Source organism: Periplaneta americana, chromosome 3, assembly GCF_040183065.1.
Source record: "Periplaneta americana isolate PAMFEO1 chromosome 3, P.americana_PAMFEO1_priV1, whole genome shotgun sequence".
In the NCBI taxonomy this organism is placed as follows: Eukaryota; Metazoa; Arthropoda; class Insecta; order Blattodea; family Blattidae; genus Periplaneta; species Periplaneta americana.
Window position 1 is genome coordinate 172,048,889 of NC_091119.1, and position 20,350 is coordinate 172,069,238.

The window sequence follows — 20,350 nt, forward strand, 5'->3', positions numbered from 1 at the left end:
TTTGGGGACGCCGAGACATAGTTGCGAGGATAATATTAAAATATATTTGAGGAAGGTTGGATATGATGGTAGAGACTGGATTAATCTTGCTTATGATAGGAACCGCTGACGGGCTTATGTGAGGGCAGGAATGAACCTCCGGGTTTTTTAAAAGCTATTTAATTAATTAATTATGCATGTATCACTAATGGTAGTGTGGAAGAGGAAGTTTCATGGCCTTAACTCTGATAGAATAAATAAAATAAATAAATAAATAAATACTTCTATTTTATTTTATACAAGTAGAAATAAAAACAAACAAAATTATTAAACGATGAAAGAGTAATGGAATGGAGAAAAATTCTCTCCGGCGCCGGGATTTGAACCCGGGTTTTCAGCTCTACGTGCTGATGCTTTATCCACTAAGCCACACTGGATACCCACCCAGGCGTTGGACAGAATCGTCTCAGTTTAAGTTCCAACTCTTGGGTTCCCTCTAGTGGCCGCCCTCTGCACTACGTCATAGATGTCTATGAACGTAGGACTGAAGTCCACACGTGTGCTGAGGTGCACTCGTTATGAGTGACTAGTTGGCCGGGATCCGACGGAATAAGCGCCGTCTTAAATCACGAAGTGATTTACGCATATCATATATATTATTTTAATGTACCGAAGTACATATGATATTTCCATGCAGATATTCTGCGTCTTCATACGATGAAAGAGTAATGGAACGGAGAAAAATTCTCTCCGGCGCCGGGATTTGAACCCGGGTTTTCAGCTTTACGTGCTGATGCTTTATCCACTAAGCCACACCGGATACCCACCCCGGCGTCGGACAGAATCGTCTCAGTTTAAGTTCCAACTCTTGGGTTCCCTCTAGTGGCCGCCCTCTGCACTACGTCATAGATGTCTATGATCGTATGACTGAGAGAATTTTTTCTCCGTTCCATTACTCTTTCATCGTATGATGACGCAGAATATCTGCATGGAAATATCATATGTACTTCGGTACATTAAAATAATATATAAAATTATTATTAAAGTCAACAACAAAAATTTGAAAATTTAATATGTAGAGATTGAGAAATAAATATAATTTGTGTTCGTTCTTTGCGCGCATATTTATACCCGTGAACGGCTTTTTTTCACAAGTGGGTGTATAATTAATTAATCAGGGTTAATGAGTGATCATTAGCTAATGGTTGATGTTGAAGTGTGATGTATTTGAACCATGTCCCTCTTTTTGCTTCCTGAGCACCATAAAGCTCACGGTAAGCTAGACATTAATTTCTGTTGTCGAGTTTATCTTCGAGAGTTTTTATTGGTTTCCTGTCTCGGTTGGGCTCTGAAAAGCTTTTGAGAATTTTCCGATAAAAGTGGTACAGCTCTCAATCAAAGAATCTTTCTTCTTCTAAACGTTTGTTGGCGAAATAAAGTAAGAGCGGAAAGCACTTCATGGCTCCTCTTAGGGTTTCACAACTTCTCAATAATTCGGAATTAAAGGGGTTATATTCCTCTGTATTCAGACTGTAGTTCATTGAATAATAATTATACAGGGAGTTAGATGAGTGGAATTTCAACAGCAACAGAGATGGCTTAGATACTTTCATAATAGTCACCAGATATCACAGATCATTTCTGGATTAAGCACAGCGTGTTTCCTCTGTTTTTTATTTCTCCTTCTACTTCTCGTAATACAGCTTCCCTTCCTCCTATTCCTATTTATATTTCTTCCAGTCTTCTTTATTCTCGTTCTCTCTTCCTCGTCGTCCCCTTTCTCAGTTTATTTTTCATCTCACCATCCTACTTTCCTCTCCTATTCCTCAGACATATTTCCTTAACAGAGGCTAGGTATCATAAACTATCACTGAAGGTAAGTGATTCTCGCTTACCTATTTTCTTCTTTCTCCTACCTCTTACTCACTTCATTTCCATCTTCTACTTTTACTGTCCCTCACTCTCTCTTCACTTACTAATCTATCTTCTCAAACGTCTCTCCTGTTTATAATTCCCTCTTCATTATCCTCATACTCCTCCTTCCCCTTCTACTTCCCTTTCTCCTACTCCTCTTTGTCCTTCAAATCCTCTTCATTCTGATCCACTTCGTCCTCCTACCTCTCTTCGTCCTACTCCACTTCGTTATCCTACTTCTATCTATCTATCTATCTATCTATCTATATATCTATCTATCTATCTATCTATCTATCTATCTATCTATCTATCTGTCTGTCTGTCTGTCTGTCTGTCTGTCTGTCTGTCTGTCTGTCTGTCTGTCTGTCTGTCTGTCTGTCTGTCTGTCTGTCTGTCTGTCTGTCTGTCTGTCTGTCTGTCTATCTATCTATCTATCTATCTATCCATCCATCCATCCATCCATGTCTTTCCATTCCTCATCGTTCTTTTACCGCTCTTCGTCAATCTACTCCTCTTCATCCTTCTACTCCTCTTTGTCCCTCTACTCCTCTTCGTCAATCTACGCCTCTTTTCGTCCTTCTACTTCTCTTTGTCCCTCTACTCCTCTTCATCCTTCTACTCCTCTTCGTCAATCTGCGCCTCTTCGTCTCTCTAATCCTCGTCGTTCTACTCCTCGTCCCTCTACTCCTTTTCGTCTCTCTACTCCTCTTCGTCCCTCTACTCTTTGTCTCTGTACTCCCCTTCGTCTCTCTACTCCTCTTCGTCCCACTACTCCTCTTCGTCTCTCTAATGCTCGTCGCTCTACTCGTCCCTCTACTCCTTTTCGTCTCTCGACTCCTCTTCGTCCCTCTACTCTTCGTCTCTCTACTCCTCTTCGTATCTCTACTCCTCTTCGTCCCTCTACTCCTCGTCTCTCTAATCCTCGTCGTTCTACTCCTCGTCCCTCTACTCCTTTTCGTCTCTCTACTCCTCTTCGTCCCTCTACTCTTTGTCTCTATACTCCCCTTCGTCTCTCTACTCCTCTTCGTCCCAATACTCCTCTTCGTCTCTCTAATGCTCGTCGCTCTACTCGTCCCTCTACTCCTTTTCGTCTCTCGACTCCTCTTCGTCCCTCTACTCTTCGTCTCTCTACTCCTCTTCGTATCTCTACTCCTCTTCGTCCCTCTACTCCTCCTCGTCTCTCTAATCCTCGTTGTTCTACTCCTCGTCCCTCTACTCCTTTTCGTCTCCCTACTCCTCTTCGTCCCTCTACTAGTCTTCTCTGTACTCCTCTTCGTCCCTCTACTCCTCTTCGTCTCTCTACTCCTCTTCGTCTCTCTACTCCTCTTCGTCCCTCTACTCCTCTTCGTCTCTCTACTCCTCTTCGTCCCTCTATTCCTCTTCGTCTCTCTAATCCTCTTCGTCCCTCCACTCCTCTTCGTCTCTCTACTCCTCTTCGTCTCTGTACTCCTCTTCGTCTCTCTACTCTTCTTCGTCTCTCTACTCTTCTTCGTCCCTCCACTCCTCTTCGTCTCTCTACTCCTTTTCGTCTCTCTACTCCTCTTCATCCCTCCACTCCTCTTCGTCTCTCTACTCCTCTTCGTCCCTCTACTCCTTTTCGTCTCTCTATTCCTCTTCGTCCCTCTACTCTTCTTCTCTGTACTCCTCTTCGTCTCTCTACTCCTCTTCGTCCCTCTACTCCTTTTCGTCTCTCTACTCCTCTTCGTCTCTCTACTCCTCTTCGTCTCTCTACTCCTCTTCGTCCCTCTACTCCTCTTCGTCTCTCTACTCCTCTTCGTCCCTCTATTCCTCTTCGTCTCTTTAATCCTCTTCGTCCCTCCACTCCTCTTCGTCTCTCTACTCCTCTTCGTCTCTGTACTCCTCTTCGTCTCTGTACTCCTCTTCGTCTCTCTACTCTTCTTCGTCTCGCTACTCTTCTTCGTCCCTCTACTCTTCTTCGTCCCTCTACTCCTTTTCGTCTCTCTACTCCTCTTCGTCCCTCCACTCCTCTTCGTCTCTCTACTCCTCTTCGTCCCTCCACTCCTCTTCGTCCCTCCACTCCTCTTCGTCCCTCTACTCCTCTTCGTCTCTCTACTCCTCTTCGTCTCTCTACTCCTCTTCGTTCCTCTACTCCTCTTCGTCTCTCTACTCCTCTTCGTCTCTCTATTCCTCTTCGTCTCTCTAATCCTCTTCGTCCCTCCACTCCTCTTCGTCTCTCTACTCTTCTTCGTCCCTCTACTCCTCTTCATCCCTCTACTCCTTTTCGTCTCTCTACTCCTCTTCGTCCCTCCATTCCTCTTCGTCCCTCCACTCCTCTTCGTCCCTCTACTCCTCTTCGTCCCTCTACTCCTTTTCGTCTCTCTACTCCTCTTCGTCCCTCCACTCCTCTTCGTCTCTCTACTCCTCTTCGTCTCTCTACTCCTCTTCATCTCTCTACTCTTCGTCTCTCTACTCCTCTTCGTTCCTCTACTCCTCTTCGTCTCTCTACTCCTCTTCGTCCCTCTATTCCTCTTCGTTTCTCTAATCTTCTTCGTCCCACCACTCCTCTTCGTCTCTCTACTCCTCTTCGTCTCTACTCCTCTTCGCCCCTCTACTCCTCTTTCTCCCTCCACTCCTCTTCGTCTCTCTACTCCTCTTCGTCTTTCTACTCCTCTTCGTCTCTCTACTCCTCTTCATCTCTCTACTCCTCTTCGTCTCTCTACTCCTCTTCGTTCCTCTACTCCTCTTCGTCTCTCTACTCCTCTTCGTCCCTCTATTCCTCTTCGTTTCTCTAATCCTCTTCGTCCCACCACTCCTCTTCGTCTCTCTACTCCTCTTCGTCTCTACTCCTCTTCGCCCCTCTACTCCTCTTTCTCCCTCCACTCCTCTTCGTCTCTCTACTCCTCTTCGTCCCTCTACTCCTCTTCGTCTCTCTACTCCTCTTCGTCCCTCTATTCCTCTTCGTCTCTCTAATCCTCTTCGTCCCTCCACTCCTCTTCGTCTCTCTACTCCTCTTCGTCTCTACTCCTCTTCGCCCCTCTACTCCTCTTTCTCCCTCCACTCCTCTTCGTCTCTCCACTCCTCTTCGTCTCTCTACTCCTCTTCGTCTCTCTACTCCTCTTCGTCTCTGTACTCCTCTTCGTCTCTCTACTCTTCTTCGTCTCTCTACTCTTCTTCGTCTCTCTACTCTTCTTCGTCCCTCCACTCCTCTTCGTCTCTCTACTCCTCTTCGTCTCTCTACTCCTCTTCGTCTCTCTACTCTTCTTCATCCCTCTACTCCTCTTCGTCCCTCTACTCGTCTTTGTTGGTCTACTGCTATTCACTTTTCTACCGTCCTTCGTCCTGCTACTCCTATTCGTCCATGTTCTCCTCTTCATCCATCCACCACTGTTCAATTTTCAACTCCTCTTCGTCCTAATCCTCTACAACATTCTAATATTCGCCCTTCTACTAATCTTCGTCCTTCTGTTCCTCTTCATCCATCTACCCCTCTTCAACATCCACTCGACTTCAACCTCGTTTTGCTCTTTATTCTTATACTCCTCTTCCTCCTTCTACTCTCCTTCATCCTCTTAATTTTATTCATCTCTCTACTACTGTTTATCCATCTACCCTTCTTCAACCTTCTGCTCTCCTTCGTCCTCCTCATCATCTGTCTTCTCCTCTTCGTCCATCCACTTTTCTTCTTCCTTCTACTCTACTCCTCCTCATCCTTCTACTCATTTTCAATCTCTTCCTCGTCTTCGTCCTATTTCTCCTCTTCATCTTTCCTCTCGCCTTCGTCCATGTGCTCTTCATCTCTCTCTACTTCTGTCAATCCATCTACAATTCTCCAACCTTTTATTGCTCTTCGTTCTTCTCTTTTTTTCTTCGAATCTTCTTCGCCCTCATACTCCTCTTCATCTATGGACCTCTAGTCAGCCTTTTACTGCTCTTCATTCTTCTACTCTTCGTCCTCTACTATTCTTCGACTTACTTTTTCTCTTCGTCTTATATTTATACTTTTCAGTAATTAGGACTTCTTTTTGGAAGCAATGTAATATACTGTTCAAATATTGTTCACGTGTCAAAATCTTCTCTGCGCGCCGTGTGCCGGTCTTGGTTTGACACGCAGCAAGTGAGCAGACGACGATGTCATTCAATCGACACCCTCAGCCAGGCCGGTGTCCTCTCCCTTCGCTATTCATTTATATGGTAATGCCGGCCCATCCCTCATTAACATACATTACATCCGCTAGTGTGTGTTCCTTCATGTTAGAAACGAAGTTAAAACCTCGTGAATTTCTAATTTAGGCGCTGCTCATCACACTTTTTGTCTTCTCTTAATTGATAGCTACTGCTGCTGCCTCCACAATTGCAGCTCTGCTTAATTCTCCACGATAATTCACTTTAAGGCAGTTTAAGAACAGCAAAGGCTTCCACGTAAGATATCCTGTGTTTATTCCGCTTAAATTAACATCCTGTTTCTACTTGTGCCGACCTTCGTGTAAGCAGTCTTGTATGCTGAACCATGAATGTGCATTATAAAAATATATTTTTTAATATATTAAACTTACTAATAAACCGTGTATAGTTTTTATACGAGACTTATGCAGAGGTGAGACAGAAAACGTTACTAATAAACTATGCATAAACGATGGATGTAGCCTATATGTATAACCAGGCTATAACTATACAATGGGAATTGCTTTGCAGTAGTTACTAGTATATACACGAAATCCCTTGTTTAAGCGTTGTATATAGAGAAAAAATGGCCGCCCCTCTAACAGCTGTTCGTATCACTGTCATTTTAAGATGATGGTTGCCTTGTAACCACAGAAGAACAAACCAAAGAGCACAGAATAATTAGAATAATGTTGCTGTAGCTTGTACTCTTTGATCAAAATATAGTGTGGTAATCGATCAGAGCCAGAATTTAACACGGTACACTAGAGCGCTCTACCGGATGCAATAGAGATCCTCAGATTTTCTATTACCTTTCGTAATGAAGTAATGACGAAACTATGACGTAGCTTTGTAACAGTTATACTGTTATACACGGTGTGTGTAGTGATTATTAGTAAGGAATTTACACACGACTTATAAATGAGCTATTCACTATATAAGTATAAGACAGTTAAACGTCTGTATATAGAGTTTTTATTAGTAAGATCGTTAGTATATACTCTATATTCATATTGCAGAAGGACAGTGTTTTACACCTACTAATTTTCATTATTATACAATATGCAGTAATGGAAGGAAAAATGTTGAATATTTCCTAAATTTTACTGCTGTAAGCCGTACCTAACCTCTTAATATAACACGGAAATATTCATGAAGCGTTGTTGAATGTCATAAATTCACTTACAGAATATAAGACTTGGGAAATTAGACACTTCTTTAATTTTGCCCTAAGTAGTCTTACGTTTTGAATATGATTTTTTATATCCAAAGTTAGGATATTAAAAAAGTGCACAAGGCACTTCTTTTTTATAGCAGGATAGACTTGCCGATGGAGTATGAAAGTCATTTTTGACGTGTATTTATGCTATGAACTGTTGAATTAGTTACAAAGTTTTCACGATTACTTACGTGGAAGTTTATTAATGAGAAAATACACTGACAAGCCATGGGCATTATTTGTCGTTTTTTTTAAATGGTCCTACATAATTCCGTACATTTGGCACCTATTATTATTCTAATGACTCTTTTTTGTAGTAGGAATATACTGTTCCTCTCTGTAGAATTTCCCCAGAATATTATTCCAAAACTCATTACCGAGTGGAAGTATGCAAAGTATATTGTTTTTAAGGTATTGATATTCACTATCTTTTGCATAGATCTAATAGCAAAACATGATGAATTTATTCTTACGATGTACCGAAGTACATATAATATTTCCGTGCAGAAATTCTGCGTCGTCATATGATGAAAGATGAGTAGAACGGAGAAAAATTTTCTCCGGCACCGGGATTTGAACCCGGGTTTTCAGCTCTACGTGCTGACGCTCTATCCACTAAGTCACACCAGATTCCCATCCCGGTGTCGGATTGAATCCTCTCAGTTTAAGTTCCACCTCTTGGGTTCCCTCTAGTGGCCTATCCTCATGCACTGCGTCATAGATGTATGACAGTGGCACAATGTCCACATATGTGCGGAGGTACACTCGCTATGAATGACTAAGTGGCTGGGATCCGACGGAATAAGCGCCGTCTTAAATCACTAAGTGATTATTTTTTGCATATCCTATATTATTACGATGTACCGAAGTACATATGATATTTCCATGCAGAAATTCTGCGTCATCATATGATTAAAGATGAGTGGAACGGAGAAAAATTCTCTTCGGCAATTTCGGTTCAAATCCCGGTGCAGGAGAGAATTTTTCTCCGTTCCACTCATTTTTCATCATATGCTGAATCTAGTTTGGGGGTAATTTCTTCAATATCATTTTTCCATTTTAACACCTTATCGATTTTGAAACCAAGAAATTTGGTTGTTGTTTCTATTAGGGACGTGTTATTAATTATTGGACTTTAAATTTGTGAGATTGATTTTTGACAAGATTCAGAGTGCTGCATTGGAGTTAAATCGCTCGCTTGAACTGGATCGAGTGTCGCACCCTCGAGAGAAATACGATCGGTCGTGATACGCTCGTAATAAATAGAAGCACAGTACAAGGTCATCTCATCGACATGTCTTATCTTGTATGGAAGGCGACAGATAAGATACACATATGTTTTTCTCACACGGTAAAAATAAGGCTTTATTTTCTGCGTTTATGACAAACGTTTAATGGAACAGTCAATGGAACGTATCAAAACAGGAACATGAAGTTATAAATAAAATAGTGTGAAAAACTTCGATATACAGTTATTATTGCTAATTAATAATTATTCAATATTTGATTTACCTCATATATAATATGATAGGTCCATACATAGTGTTCCGCCTATATACTGCGAAAATGTAGAAACGTTTTACAAAATATTATTGATATAGCAGTATATTAATAACAATATTGGTACAGAGATAACGTCACAGAAAATGTAATAAAACGAATAATTATGCTGCACAACTGTTAGAGACGCAAAGATTGATACACTAATTATTATTATTATTATTATTATTATTATTATTATTATTATTATTATTATTATTATTAATAGAAAACTTGATACGGTTCTTGCATTATCGTGATTGTGTTCTCCATTTATAATAATTACATTTACATCCAATAACATCTATCAGATGTGGCAAAAACAAAATCATTCCTGTGTGGGGGGGGGGAACATTTACCTACAACATTTATATTACATTTTAAAGCAAGTTTTGTAGTTGTACTACGGAGAGCTTAATTAAACAATGCAAAGTTTTGAAATGATAAACATCTATGATGTTACTACACAGTTCATCACTGTAACAAGAACGAATGTCTAACGCTCGGCTTATACCGTTCGCGGATTTATCGCTCGTGACAATTTTACCCATCATGCATGTGGGCTACCTATCGGATTATGCTATGAACTACTTGGCGCTCGAACGAAAACGTCCGATGCAGACCTCTGACAGGATTTAAATTGGATTATGTTAGTTTTGTTACAATATATACATATTTTGAGGAGAATTGCCTCTGTTGAAGATTGGAATATGTTGGAGCTATTGACTGTAATTACTATACACTAAAGAACGTAAGCATCAGAACGTACGAATGTAATATTGGGACTGAAACAACTGAGATAAGTTGGCCTGTAATATAAGAAAGTTGCCAACTCTACAGCTCTGCGCGAGGGGATATCTTGTGGTTAACGGCCTCTTTACGATTGAAGTGCCCTCCACACCCCGTCCGTCAAGCGACTCAAGTGTTGATCAACTTTAGTACACTTCGGAAACACTCGAGCTGATTCCTATCGAGATTTTAGCGTTTCCTGGATTACCGCACATCAAATTAGAAGTCCAGCAAGTAGCTTTCGGAAAACTGCCTTTGATTTTCCTACTAGCTTCATAGTCAATGGAACCTAAGTTCGATTTCTGTGGAAGTCTTTGCTTTTTACTCCTCAGTAAACTCAGAATCATTTCCAATCACGAATTAAGCGATATAGAGGGTGATCCATTTTATCCGCATTTAAGCTTCTTTCATTACCGGGTGGCGTTCCCTTTTCTTCACGCCCCTGTATTGGTTAATCACCTTATCATAATTCTACTCGGGGCTAGACCTAGCACGTAGTTATTTCGTGGTACACGTACGGTGAATCCAGGCCCGGATTTATGTATAGTCCCGCCCCTAGGCAGTGCTAAAATTTGCCGCCCCCACCTCCCACAATTAGTTTATGAGTAGCCATTATACAGGTCATGTTTAGTTTAAATTAGTTTTAAGTGAAATGTTACAATTAAGAAAATAATAAATTACTGGAATCAAAATACATGCTTCTTACTTGTGAATTATAAAGATTTATTTTGCACTTTCTTCACAGAGAAAGCATTGATAATGTCATCAAATCGATCTGACGAAGCACATCAGATTCGATGCAAAGAAACATTCTAACTTGTTGAAACAAAATTGATTTCTGAAAGGCAGGCTGTGGTTTATTTTTAAGGTTTGTTTTTGTTGGTGGCATAATTATTACGAGTATTTCTTACTTCGATAGAAAGTATAAAGTAAATTGGAAAATAAACTCCAACTCTTTGCGGAATAAACCTTTCATATTGAATTATATAGTGCACATGCTGGAAAGTGATTAAATAGTGTTGTTGACGATTATAATATTATGTTGGAAATGTAACTGAGAGTTGTGGTTACTATTCATAGTGATAAATAATAAACACATATTCGATTTGATTTTAAACAATGCATCCTTGTTTATACAAGCAGTTAAAGTTAAGCAGTTTCATAGTATAATAACGTGATACAGACATTACAATATAACTATGCAGCTGCACATTTTTCTTTTACTCTCGCCACGATCACGACAACGCGATAACAAAACAATATCAGACTTTCAGACGGTGTTCAAGAACAAACTTAAGAAAATATTACAAACAAGTGTTTTAAAAATAAATTTTACTGTAAAATGAAAATGAAAAGAAAGAAATAAATAAGAGAAAGAGAGAGGAGGAAAAATGCCGCCCCTCTACGGAATTTGTCGTCCTAGCAACTGCCTAGGTTGCCTAGCAGTAACGGCTCGCGGTTACAAAGGTTGGCAGTTCTGCATGAAAAATAGTGTATTTAGCAAACGCATGCTGTTTATTGCATCTAAATCGGATAAAGCGTGTAATTACAGCGCCTTCTCGAAGTTGACTCTGCACCAGAAATTGTACTCCAACTATCCGCGTGCCCTACCCATCCGTGCGCTACACCTGTCCCACCCGGCACAACTACACGTATTGGAGATATGCTCCACATGTTGATACCGGAATGAACAACCATCAGGAACTTCCTATCGTTCGAACGCTTTTAACTCCTACCGAATTTCGTTACGCCAACTTTTCTAGCCTACACCCATATCGGCAGTCGGAATTATAAGACATTGAGCTGGGAGTTCTCTGTGCAATTTCTCTTTTAATTTAGGAAAAGATTGGTCGTTTAGGTTTTCATTTCATTCATTTTAAAATAAAATATTTCCTTAGACACACTGACTAATCACATCACAGCACCCACAGTACTATAACACACTGGAACTGTAATGATATACAGTAATCCAGAAGCCTATATGTGTTCTCCTAACGCAGGTCATAAAGAGATGTGGATGTTGACGGTTCTTTTGTATATTCCGAGAGAGCTGCTTTGGTTACAGCTCTAATGCAGTCTTATGGGACGGTAAAGAAAACCAGTTTTCTGCTACCGACTACCCTACGTTGAGCTCCAGGAACTGCCGATCACAGATCCGAAATGTACACTACAGATAAAATTCTCGAATAATTCAAGACTCCTATAGATAGTAAAATCTCGAATCGGAGGAGAATGAATTGGAAATATAAATGAAACAGATTACATAAAAACACGTTTTAGACTTTATAGGTCCATGTAAATGGCGGTTCTGAAGCTCTGCAGTTATTGTACAGCCGGTCCTGTTGCCTAGACCTAAATCCGGCACTGCATAAACGTCTTAAGCCATAAACCCGACTGTTGGTGTGATGAGATCGTTGAAATAAAAAGAACCTTCCCTCCAAGTTACCGTTTTTCAGTGCGTTAGTTAGTTAGTTGGTTAGTTAGTTAGTTAGTTAGTTAGTTAGTTAGTTAGTTAGTTAGTTAGTTAGTTAGTTAGTTAGTTAGTTAGTTAGTTACATAGTTGAGTAATTGGTTGGTTTGGTAGATAGTCATTCAGTCCGTCAGTCAGTTATCATAACGTCTCTATATTACACATTTGCACAGATTCATCAGTGCATTTCATTATGGAGTGCTTTGTTGATTGCAGCGGAATTGTCCGCAATGATCGCCGAAAACAATGCACTGTGTGCATGTTGTCAGATTGAAATAAATAAAATGTAACTACTGTAATGTGCTTTTCTTCTGCATTGAATTTTTGCGATTTTTCGTATTCTTAAAGTTGGTTTAAGCACCAGATAGATAAAAAATAAAAAAATATGCGTTTATATGCGCTAAAAGCTGAAATATGCATTATATATATGCATATATACAGGGTGATTCATTATTACGTGTAAATACTTTGTATGTGTATTGTAGAGGTGAAACTAAGACTAAAACGTTGTATACAACTTTTTCTCAAAACCTTTAATTCCAGAGTTCCAGTAGATGACACCTACGTCGTAGTAACTGCATAGGCATTACTGTTCTCCCACACATTTGGTGTGGTATTGTGGAGAATCAGTTACTCGGACTCGAGTTCTACCTCTCCGGGTGACTGGGGAATCTACCGCGCATTCTTGGAACGTGAATTGCATGGTCTGCTACATGATATCCCTCTTGCAACGCGAATGAACTTATGGTTTATGCACGATGGTGCTCCTGCGCATTACTGCCGCAACGTAAGGGCGTATCTCAATGCTGCGTATCCAGGTCAATGGATAGGCCGCGCAGGACATTGGCCAGCCAGATCACCAGACATGAACCCTCTGGACTTCTACCTTTGGGGCCGCCTGAAGTCGTTAGTGTATATCTTTACTGTACCTAACGTAGAAATACTACAACAGCGAATTGAACATGCGTGTGGAATTGTTCGTAATGAGTTTAACGGGCTGTGTGTAACGTTCAGAGATCACTAAGGCGGCGAGGATAGGTATGTCTTCAAGTTGAGGGTCAGCACTTTGGACATGCATTACACTAAGAATTGTGCAAATGTGTAAAGTCTAGAAGAAATTGCTTTACATTCTTTACTGTGTTTGGTTTTAGTTCACAAAACGTGCATAAGTGTACTGCCGAGGATATGGGTTTAGTGACTTTGGTTGTTTTTGTACTGAAGTCCAAATGCACTGTACGAAAGTGATAATTGGTTTACATTTGGTGTGTTAGCCTTTCTTTGTTTGGGAGCGCAAGTTCCACGCAAAATGGCGTTAACTCTGGAATTAAAAGTTTTGAGAAAAAGTTGTATAGAACGTTTTAGTCTTAGTTTCACCGCTTCATTACACACACAAAGTATTTATACGTAATAATGAATCACCCTGTATATATATATATGTTTTTTAAAATCTTGACCTTTGTTTACAAATAACTTGAAATGCATTTATGCAATGGTAGCATATAATTTGCAACTAAGGAATAAAATATGCAAATATGCTAAAATCCACCCCCTACTAATCATTGTAATACAGACAATAGCCGCGTCTAATTTTTCCGCAACGAACAACGTAAAAACTCAGTTTTCATGAACGTACATAAATGTATGTTATGTTGTCTCACGGACGGTCTCTGCTCTTAAAAATATAACAATAGTTTAGGAGAGGATTTCGACTTGCTAAGAGAATCGCTGCATTTTCGTCAAACCGTTTCCATTTGAAAGGCTAAAGCAAGTCATTCTTCCCCTTGTCATGTGCAAGGACAGACCTGGAAGCCCTCGTACTCAGGCTACTCGAGACGTCTTCCCAAATTACACCGTAATTAGACGTTTATTAGATTTCATGCCGTAAAATTGCCTTTTAAGTTACCTGAAAAGTGCCTCCTCGCCCCGGAACTTCGTAATAGAAACAAGTTCTGCCACGTACTCTGCTGTAGAGAGCAAATTTGTTTAGATGGTTAACTGTGAATATTTAATTCTACCTTTGAGGCGAGAATTAAAGTTGTGGGGGAATAGTACCTATTTCAGTCAGAACAAAGTTTTTAACCCGCTTCTCCTGCTTTGACTAAAGTGTATATATAATATACGCAAATTTAGGGGATCCTAGTTTGATACCGAGGAAGGAAATGAAGTTTTGTTCTTTTTCAATAAAATTTGGTTGTAATAATAATAATAATAATAATAATAATTATTATTATTATTATTATTATTATTATTATTATTATTTATTTATTTAATCTGGCAGAGCTAAGGCCAGTAGGCCTTCTCTTCCGCCCAGCCAGACTCTACGTCACTGGTTGAGAAGAAACTTCCTTCTGAAAGATGCACTAGAAGGAATGGTGAACGGGAGAAGAGTTCGGGGCAGAAGAAGATACCAGATGATAGACACATTAAGATATATAGATCATATGAGGAGACTAAGAGGAAGGCAGAAAATAGGAAAGATAAAAAATAATTTTCATTGGTTTTAATAATTTAATAAAAATATTGGTCTTGTAAACCAAAAAATAAGGTATACCTTTTAAAACTTCAGAAAAGAAGATTATATCTTTTCATTAATTTCCAAAACTAATATTTTAAATAGACTACTTTCTGACATTAAAAATGTCATAATTATGATATTAACTACAAGAATACTCTTTACACAAATAAGACACCCATTAGCAATAGGACTTATATTACTAATTCAAATGCTGGGTTTACAATGAAAGACCTGCCCTTGGGCAGAACATTATGATTTAATGAATCAATGAAAGAACCAATAAAATAATTTCCTATAGTCCAAATATTGATAGAAAATTCCTCTAACTGGCTAATTAAAGAAATGATACTTTCTGAATAGTTCATTCTTAATCTGTAATATTATTTTACCCTTAAAACTCAAGAATAATGATATTTTACAAACAACTTCAAATTGGTGTAACTTTGAAAATACTGAGATTAGGACAAATGTATATATGACATTTTTTACTTAGAATGTCCTCGGAAATAAGTGCCGTAAGTGACGGTAAATCCTCGTGAATCACCCTGTATTATGATTTTGGAGTTATAAGGATTATTTTTATTCTTAAGGGGTTAGGAACAGTTTACAGCATTTTGCAAATTTTCAACTTTTTTTTTCTCCTCCATTACTATGTTTTGTGCAATAATGAAAATTAGTATGTGTAAAACACTGTCCTTATGCTATATAAAAAAATACTTTTACGTTTAAAAAATATTATTTACATGTTTTTTTTTCCAAAATTCAGTTCACTGTATAGTGATGAAGCGTTTCCCACATAACTCAAAAACTATCCAACATTCTGTGATGAAATATTTTGTGTGTATTTATGCATGTCATATCTACAATATGATGGAAGATCACTTCTCTACCTTTGATAGATTGTCTGATAAAAATATATTATTTTTTAAAAATGTTCAAATATCAGTATCTCCTTCTAACACAAAATAAAAAAAAATATTATTTATTAAAGAATGTAGTTCAAAGAGCATGACATTGTAAACGTGAGTTTCAGCAATAAAATAAAAGAGAGAGAACATGAAAAAGTTAAAAAGTTTGTGAGTTATGAGGGAAACGTTTCATCACTGCAAAATAAACTGGCATCATTTTGAATTAAAAAATATATATATAGTTCTTTAGTCGTAAAAATATTTTTTTCATATAGTAGAAGGACAGTGTTTTACACATACCAATTTTCATTATTGTACAGGATACAGTAATGGAGGAAAAAAATATTGAATATTTCCAAAAATTTTACTGCTGTAATCTGTACCTAACCCCTTAAAACAGATTACGAAAGTTTGTAATTTTATTCTAACGTATTTTAAGTGCTTTAATTTATATATTCATTTTAGATTATGGCGTAGTGAAATAAATTATTATTACCGGAATTGCAATATTATGCACAACACGATAAAGGAACTAAATTCTTGCAAATTATAAACATACAAAGAAACGGTATATGTTACTTTGTGACTGTTTCTTAACTAACTTTTATGCTCGACCATGCCGAAATGTAGTAATTATAGACCTGTAGTAGTCCTTTAATGCACCTCATTAAAGTACACATATTCATTATAATTCAGTTGTTCAGCCAATGAGAAATCACCATTGTATCATTATAAAACCGCAAGTATCGATTATTCTCGGATATGCAATCGAAAGATAACTAGCGAAACATCACGGGGGCTGGAAATCCAATACTGTCGCAGAAGGTTATGTTCTGTTACTATAATAATTAGCGTTAATTGTAAATAATATTCAAATAAATTCAATTTGTCATCTCGTTTTTCAATTCTAAATCAATTTCCAGGTTATATCAAGACTAATGCTCATGTTATTCTCTAGATTATATCAAGGTCAATGACATTCGTGCCTCGGAAAAAATCAATACTTTCGCGTCTGCGCACATCTCACAATTTAGGTCAGTTCCGCTCCTCACTTACATAACCATAACATGAATACTTATGAATAATTTCAAGTTAGAAATATAGTCGAGCATAAAAAGTCGTATGACACTTGCCTATAATGGTAATTAAGACGCTCTTATGAAAATTATGAAACTCGCTTGCGCTCGTTTCATAAACAAACATACTCGTGTCTTAATTACTACCATTATATGCTCGTTGCATAATGTACTATTCTGATTACAGGGTATTTTATTAAACCTTTGTATTACAGTTCCTACCACTGTACAAAATATCGACTAGGGTCTCAACCTGATGAATAGTGAACTACCATAACGAATTAACATTTTGATACTCTAACATTTCAATGGATTTCAAATATATCGACAAAAATCCATTGCTTAGGTATGACATTCACTTTCTCTCAGGCTTCGATTTAACCGCATAAATAAACCAAGCTAAAAATGCTAAAAATTTAATTCTAACTCTATAATTTATTATACAGTTGCAAACAATTCTCATTATCTTGTAATGATAGGTACTACCAAACGCGGGAGTAGGGGGTGTAGAGCAGTTTAATTACATCGTTCAGCGGGTTAGTTAATTCGTTAAATAATTATTTGATCATTAAAGACCGGCATTTTGCTTTTAAAATATAAATTATTAACACTAAGTGCGTACAGTATTACAGTTGACATTCCGCCTCTTCGAAAATTTGCTTTGGGGTTTAGGGGTTTAGTATATTAAAAGCAGATGGAAAATGTCCTAAGCGGCTGTTATTTCATTAAATTTAAACAAAACACAAGCTTGGCAATGTATTATTATTTCTGCTTAATTCATAACATGTGGTCGATGCAAAGAAAAGTTTTTGTAATTCCAGTTAAATAACAATAAAAATTTCATGAAATATTCCACAGATAACATACAATTTTATAAATATTTTATCTGGGTACAGTAATTCCCTAGAACAGCGTTTCTCAAACTTTTTTGAAGTGGGGACCACTTTTTTAAGTCAGAACAATTCCGCGGACCACCTTACTTGTTCCCTTCGAAAGCAAATTTATCATTTTTCTAGTATATTTTAATATCAATATACTTATATTTTAAAATAGAATTAACTTATTTAATTACAATTAATTAAATTGAATTAATTTTATATTAGTATTAACTATAATTAAACTAATATTAATAGAAGAAAATTCATTTTTGTTTCTTTTAATAATTCAAGGCTATTAAAGTTTGGATAATCTTTAACTTATTAACTAAAAAAAATAAATAAGTGTTGGTACTCACATTAATGAAATGGATAAGCCTGCCGATTCTTGCACATTTCTTCTATACTTGGACGTATGCTGGTAAGCTTAAGACGGAGATTGTCACATACATCGTGTCGATTTCGGTAGCCTACTTTGTTTTTATTAGAGTTAGTGATGGAAACAAACTGAATTATAATCTCTAAAGCACCATTGTACAGTTCACTGTATTCTCTTTTCACTTGTGATGCGGTCTAGAAATTAACCATACCTTCCGCTTGGAATTTCATTTTAAGTCTGATCTCATTCGAGAGTTCAATTAACTGTTCTCTTTCACTCGATGAAAGTTTGTTATTTTAAATAGCGCAATGAAAGTGATCACGAACCCATTAAAATTCGTCATATTTGCTCGGAAAATAAGTTTCAAATTGTGACCTCAGAGTGGTATTATTGGTGTACGACGTATAGTACGTGACCATTTCAATGTGCAGACTGGGTGTCGGCAAAGCTATTAAGAGAGTCATAAATACATGGAAAGGTTCGGTCCTCTGTTATGAATTTGGGTGGTCCCTGGCTGGGTTACAGAGGCGGTGTCAGATGTGCAGGGAAAAGATGGCGAGAAACACCACGTTCATAGTGCTTTAAGTTTCTCTTTTGTTGTTGAGAATAGAGTGGGAAGTCAGTAGACGGATAGGGTAATAAATTTCATAAAACGTCAGTATTGAGAGAAAAGTGAAAGGCCATTGCCATGTGTTATTTCCAAACTCTGAGATTCTCAGCTATAGAGTGATACGCAATTCGTTTGAATTTTATTTTTTCTTCTGCCTTTTTTGAAGGACCACAAGGGCAAACCTCGAGGACCACAGGTGGTCCGCGGACCATAGTTTAAGAAACGCTGCTCTAGAAGAAGTTACCCACCGCCACCTGTTCTCTCATCACAAAGAAGCATTGGGGTAGTGTTGCCATCCTCCCTTATTTCCTGGGATCTCCCGTATTTTCCCGTAAATTTTAACAGTCTCGAGGCTCCTGTATTTTCCTTCTCTTCGTGACTTTTTCTCCCTTATTTTTGCATAATATAAAAATCATTAGTCTAAACATTTGATTTTGCCGCGAATGATGATTATTTATACAGTATAAACAATTTTGTTGTTCAAGAGATGGATTGAAATGTGCAGTCTTCATAGAAAGCAATGCTTGCAAGGAATGGGTTTCAGTGTTCACCCGTTTAAAATGAAACAATGTTAGGGGAGAGTTGGGTAGTATCGGACATCGTGTAATATCGGACAGTGCGTTTCTTTCATCTATCACCATATGGTAGTACCTAAATGACATGGTTACGTTTCTGTATGCGACATCACAGAAACGTAACCATGTCATTTAGGTACTATCATCGTGTCCGATATTACCCGATGTCCGACACTGCCCAACTCTCCCCTAATGTTACAAATGTGGAAAAACTGGCTAGTTTTGTTCTAAGCGCACCAAGTAGTAATGCTCATGCAAAGGAGGTGCTTCACCTCATGAACAATTGGACAGAAGTTCGAAACACGAGTACGACACAAAACTGCAGCCGACTTCAACTATTACGCGAGACAAATCTGTCTCATAATATTCGTCATTTAAGCCTAGCTGGCGAAGTGTAGAATAAAGTTGTTTTTAATAGCTAACTGAACGGAATATTTCTCAATTTTATATGTGAAATTTTGTCAATTCCTTAATCTCCCGCATTTTCTCCAAAAAAAAAAAAAAAAAAAAAAAAAAAAAAAAAAAAAAAAAAAAAAAAGCTGGCAACTCTACATTGGGGTAATAGGTAAAGAAGTTTTAAGTGGTTTTTCTCTCTCTCTATCTCTATCTCTATCTCTCTATCTCTATCTCTGTCTCTATCTCTATCTCTATCTATATCTCTATCTCCATCTCTATCTCTATTTTTATCTCTCTATCTCTATCTCTATCTCTATCTCTATCTTTATCTCTCTATCTCTATCTCTATATCTCTATCTCTATCTCTATCTATCTCTCTATATCTCTCTATCTATCTCTCTATCTCTATCTCTATATCTACATGTATATATATCTATATCTCACAAACACGTTCTTGTAATCAGATGGTGCATTTATACACAGTACAACCTTTAATTATAAATTCTTTACTCGAGGCAGACTTGATCTATCAACAATTGAATACTATAAATTAGAAAGGGTCTAAGTGCCAGAATAAGCAAATTTGAGTTGTAAGGTTTAAAGAGATCTATATGCCAAGCGGAATACTTGTATAAAGGGATTATAGCTTCAAAGTTGTTTCTTGTAGTTCGTAATGTACTCAGAAGATGGGAGGAGATGTATCTCCAGCCGTACCTTTAATTAATAAGGGTCCAAGTGCCGCTGTTTCTCACCAGCAGATATCAGCACATTAGGTAACTCAGTGTATCAAAATGTCGTCCAGTGGTGATGTTGAAGTTAAAAAAAGGAGGAGAAGGGGCTGTGAAAGTGTTTCCAAAGAAAGGAAAAGACTAAGAAATAGTGGAGAAGCCTACACAAACTGTCGAAATAAAGATGTGCCTGCAAAACAACCTCCAAAAGCTGAGGTAAGTGAAACTTCTACTCGTCACATAACCTACATCTATA